This window comes from Ischnura elegans, chromosome 3 (assembly GCF_921293095.1).
Source record: "Ischnura elegans chromosome 3, ioIscEleg1.1, whole genome shotgun sequence".
NCBI lineage: Eukaryota > Metazoa > Arthropoda > Insecta > Odonata > Coenagrionidae > Ischnura > Ischnura elegans.
In genome coordinates, this window is record NC_060248.1 from 35,152,888 (window position 1) to 35,158,887 (window position 6,000).

A 6,000-nucleotide genomic window follows, 5' to 3' on the forward strand; every position below is an offset into this window, starting at 1 on the left:
AGACCGACAGCCGAAATAACATTGCGAGTTTTGAAGGCGCTTTGAATGGGTCCAATTGTGACGTATATAACTCTATTCGCGAAAAGCCGTCGATTTTTCGTTGCGAATAGCTAGAGAAGTCATCCAGGGAAGAAAAGACGTTAAAAATAAGGGTCCCATCGAGGGCGGATCCAGGGTTTTTTTCTGCGGGGAGCACAAGGGTATGGCTGGAAAATTGTGTTTTCATAATAGGTTGGTTTCCCATTATTTTTTTAATTGCCAAAATAGGATCGAAATTACTGCTGGAGAACGCTTTTTCACGCTTTTAGATTTTTAAATGACGATACCTATTCTTCGCGATTAAATAAAGTGAAAATTTTCATCGTCATCATCACCGGTCAACAATCCTAGGATTGGTTTGACGCAGCTCTCCACTCAGTTCTCCTATCAGCTAATCTTTTCACACCTACGTATTTCTTCTCTTTCACATCTCTCTTTACTTGTTCCATAAATTTCAAGCGCGCAAAAACGCGACGGCTAAGTATGAATTCTGGGAAAAGCCCATGCGACGTCATTCTGTTCCTGCTGCCGCCGTGTGAGGCCACCTTGGAGCTAAGAGAGCCGCTACGGATAGAGGCTGCTAGCAGGTAGCAGAGTACCATGCTAGCTGGTAGCGCTTGGCTTAATTAAGGATTATTAATACTTTATCAAACGAAGGAAACTTTCCGACCTTAGCCAGTTTTAATAGGTGATTATTAAGACATGTTTCCCTGAGCTCTGTGCCTCATGCATGCATTGGTAACCTCAGACGATGCAAAACTCCTATCCTCTCGTGTAGAAACTAGGTCCCTGTGACGTCACGTGGAGTGGAATCGCATGGGCGCCAATCTGGCCTTTTTCAAATGAGGTTAAAATTAACCATTAACATTCGTCTAAACTGGGATTTCTAAAACCAAATAATTTGTACATTATGAATACGCTAATGGGGGGTAACGAATCGCAATCAATGCCTTTCATTTTCTTTGATGAAGGAAACTACCCTATTGAGATTGGAAACTACATGCTACAATTATTTTACCTAATGTTCACTTTATTTTAATATGAAAATATCAATAAGTTAGATAATTAATAACGACAGTTTTTGAGTCCCTACCTCACTTGGGCGATGCTATTTTTTCGATCGGATATTAGCTAATGACCAATGACCGGAAAATCTGCCTCCTTGACTTGTACTCAAGTCTTAAATTATAGACGCGCTATAATACACAAAAAAATGAACGTAATGACAACCGTCTTAAAAATTTTGTCTATTTTTTAAGCGCCTGGGGAGGAGGGCACGTGCCCCCAGGGCCCCTCCATAAATCCGCCTATTGGTCTCAGTACCTTTCAAACTCTATTGTAATCGACTTAAGAAAAAAAACAACTTGACAGCCATTCCAGGGGGTGTGTGCTTGACACTGATCGTAATTATTGCGATCGGTGTTCACTCCGAATGATTGATTCCAACTGGTTACCAACGCAATTGGAATTTGTTTTGTTCGACATTTTTCATTCCAACGACGAGACGAGCCTTCGTGATGAATCGTCGGAAAAAATTTACTAATACGCCGAGTTTCATCGCGTTGCAACCAATCGAAATATGCCCTCCGGAATGAAATCAAATCGAAATAATTCCGATCGGGATCAAGCACATCCCATCAGGTACCGACATTTGGGATAGGAGTTTGATGGTTCAATTACGAGGAAAAACTATTACCAATTTCACCAAGGAAATTATTACAAATGTAAATATAGAGAAAAAGAGTATTGTATTAATTTAGATCTGAAAGCCTAAAGGAATACAAGATGGAAGTCAGTTCTCGTGTGTTTCCAAATAAAATGTGATGTCAAAAACGGGTTCCGTATGCGGTTATTTTTTGGACGACTTAGAGTGTATCTTTTAAGATATTATGTTATATCTATTATACGGATTACTTGAGAGTTCTAGCCTTGGACCTACCAATATATCGCATGGAAGATCCAATTTAGGTGATATATCCAAGAATGGTGACTATCGATCGAACTATTATGATCGATACTTTAAAATTGATTGGGTCATGATTCATTTCCTCCCTGCAAGTCGGCTATCAATCATCAATTACTCCATCATCCGGTTTCTTCAGTTTAATAATGGATGCAGAGCATAATATTCATTCCGTTCTTTAATGAGATTGATTTCCGGGTTAATTCAGAGTAAAGCTTTTAGCAGTGACAATTTTTTTATCAGCGTATATGGCGGGAGAGTATGCCTTAAATTTTGCAGCCAAACCACGTTACAAGCGGCACATTTTGAATCGGAATATATTTTAGAACTTCCAGTTAAAATCATGGGGCACTAAACAATGGAAAGCCATGGACTGAGAAAGCGTAAGCGTAAGAAAAATCGTAATTAGTGATTGGTGTATGATTTATAAAAAAATTCTTCCGATAAAGTTGAAAATGACCTATTAAACATGGATACAGAGCCTATTTTACCTAGAGTAGCTTCTAGCTAGATCTAAACCATCGCAGGAATTATGGTCCCAAATCCAACGCGAAAAAATGTAACAATAATAATAATCATAACATTAAATAATAATAATTTATCTTCAAATTGCAACCTCATCCGAAATGCATGTGATGAGGAAAATAATTAAAAATGCGAGATTTTATCAAGTTTTAAAATGGGGCGAAGTTCTGAAGGTTCCTTCTCAAGATGGCCGAGTGCGCGATTTCTTTGCTTCACTTGGTAACAGCATTCCTTTGTTCAGAGTTCAGTGGAAAAAAAATGGTGAATGATCCCATAGGAATTTCTCTTTTCTATATTGCAAATACAGTTGCAGAGAATCGTCCGTGAACTTACCCATGTCCACTCTCACGTTAATCCCGCACTTCTTGAGATTGATGAGAATGAAATGTAGCGATTATATTCTCTGATCTTGTGACCGCCAATCGAGGACAATGAACCATCACCGTAGTATCACAAAAAAGAAAGCATGCTGAAAAAAAACGGAGGGCACGAAAAATTATTTCTTCGCCGATTAGATATGTAGGTACTTCCAACTGCAGCCGATAAAAATCTAGAGCTTTTTGCAGTCTTTTTTTGTCTCAGTTTAACTATTTAATCTCGCAATTTTTTTGGAATTGTCACTTTTTTATTTCCTCACGCGTCAAACAACCGTATTGGACAAGGTACTCACTAATTGACCAATCAAAAGCACGTACGTTACCATGCACGTAACGAATCGGGAAATCCGCCATCGTGAAGGAGAGTTTTTTTTTAAGATATAAGCATACTTTGAACAGACGTTTAATTCAGCAATTCAAAGACTCTTCGATATTGATTTCAAGGTGAACGATCTGTTATTTCGTAAGCACGGCGCTCGGTGAGAAACTACCTTAACGATTACGATGTTTCAATAAAAATTGGGGCAAGGTGTCAGCCTCCTACGGTCCGTATCCACGCGAGGTTTAATCGGGAGGGACTTCCACCAAAACTCAACCATTTGAGTACTTCATACCATCGCTTGAATCGTAAATTTGCGGCGAATGCGAAATTTTTCGAGGGGCACTAAAGTTAGTGTAATATCAGTACCTTTCAATTTCATTATTAATTAATACAGTATTCTACCGATAAAGGTAGGTTTCCATGGAGTATTCAAAAAGTGATCTGGGAGCCTCCCTTTCCTTCCAGCACTGTCTTCTTCAATTTAACTGTAAGGCCTACACCCTTTCAATCTATCTAAAAATCCTATTCCTTACCGTCCCCTCCCTCGTTACCCTAACATTCTACCCTCTAACAGCATTTACAACATTCCCTACCCGATAAGTACTCCCTCCATCCATACCTTTTATCTCCTCCGTATCTAAAAGCTGCCTCTCCTCGTCAACCATATCCAGCACTTCGTCGTTCATTTTCCTCTCCGTCCATTTCACCCTCTCCATTCTTCTCCATACCCACATCTCGAATGCCTCCAATCTTCTCTCGTCTTCTTTCCTCAGTGTCCACGTTTCCGCACCGTAGAGAGCTACACTCCAAATCTAGTTCTAAATCTAATTTGCTAGTGCAATTCGCTTCCTGATGTCCTTACCACTGTGTCCGTTTTCCTCTAATGTGCTGCCCAAATAGTTAAATTGCTCTACCTGCTCAAGTTTTTCCCCACCCACTTTTATCTTGAGTCTCACATTCATCGCTCGTGATACTTTACAAAACCGCATTACCTTAGTCTTCCTGTGATTAATCCTCATCCCATACGCCTCGCACCGCTCGTCTAACGCATCCACTAGAGCCTGCAGAGAATTCATTATTAACAACAAAAAATTACTGCACACAATGAATGCATATATATAACCATGGCAACTAAACAGATCGTGTACCAGGAACCCTATATAATTGTTGGCGAGAAATACGGAAAGAACCAAAAGCTTTGTTATTAATAATAAAAAATTTCGGCGAAATATCACTTCTCATTTCCCTGAAGCGAATGCTTCTTTCAGCGACATAAGTAGAGGTAAATATTTAACGATTGCACACGTTCACCGCTTATTATTATCGTTCCTTCTTCATTAGATTTATGATAATAATTGGACAAGCATTTTTAATATTACCGATCCATCACATACTCCCCGACCTATTCGCGACGAAATATCAGTAGCCTCAACAGTTTATATGACGTCACGAGCTCATTACGAGCGGGTCTTCTCTTCAAAGCTACTCTTCGTATACTTGTGCACGGACCTCATGCGGTTCATTGTCGTCTAAACTCTTGCGGGCGATTCATTTTCTCAATGAAAGATTCTTCCTGGACGATCAAATTAACGACCAATCTAACGTGTGTGACGTCACCAACTCACGAAAAGTTATGGGCAATTTTGGCTTCTCTTTGGTTAACACTCACGAGGGAAAGGTTTAATGAGGAAGGTTATTTTCGTCATGGCGTACCTTTCCCTTCCATTTAAAGAATTCCTTTGAAGACATGCGATTTCGGATTTGAGTCAGGGACCCAATCATTTTTTCACACGTCAAAGTCTAGTTCCCATGCTCCCGTGTCAAATAAACCCGAAATTCGCTTTAATCTTTGCAATAATGAGTAACGCGCTTGCAGGGAGAGAATTCACCTAATTTAAGGCAACTTGTCCCCAGCATATCTTTCGGAGCTTCCCTGGCTCCTCTTCATTCTCTGCATTTCTCTCCATTTCGTATTCTCTTATCTCCAACGCTTTCCATACGGAGCGCCATTATTCAGTCCTCGCTGACGGATGGACGGACGGACGGAAATCGCAACCTTCATACTCGTGATAATTGAAACTCGTGAGACTTAGCTCGGCAAACAAACCCCCTCTTAACTCAGAAAGGGAGTTTCAATGGAAAAGGAAGGCAATGATTCGGGAATGATAGAGAAATTAAACTATCGCGATAGCCTCGCTCGGAACCGCGCTGTGCAGGGGGTCAATAACACGCCGAGACCTATTTTTCTCGGAGTAAAATTGGTTTCTTCGGCTAGCTGGGGAGTAAAACTCCTATTCGCCGTCACAATGATAAACCAAACTACTAACATTGGTGGATAACGACACCCACAACTAGTCCGCGCCACGATACCGAGTTGGCATGAATAACCCTTACTAAAAATTAAGTAACGCAACTACTCGCGTCGCTAATAGTAAAGCAACTAGCCCAAAGGAGGTGAACAATCTTCTGGTGTAAAAAGAAAATATTTTGGTATACTTCAGCCGTCTTCATCCTCTGATCAAGAATAGGAATAAAAGTGGCAGGCCTCACTTTTTGAGCAATTAGCAATTGAAATATTTATCAATGGTATTTTTTCACACTATTACGCTTCAATGACCAAAATCTTAAGTTTCCAAGTAGGCTTCCGCGGAGATTATGATGGTATCTTCCTAGTAGCGGCCTTCTTTGTTCAAAAGAGAGGCGTTGTCAAAGTCAATATTGTGTGTCGGTCCACTCCATTGGTGTTCCGCCTACTACCCGAGAATAATCAGGGA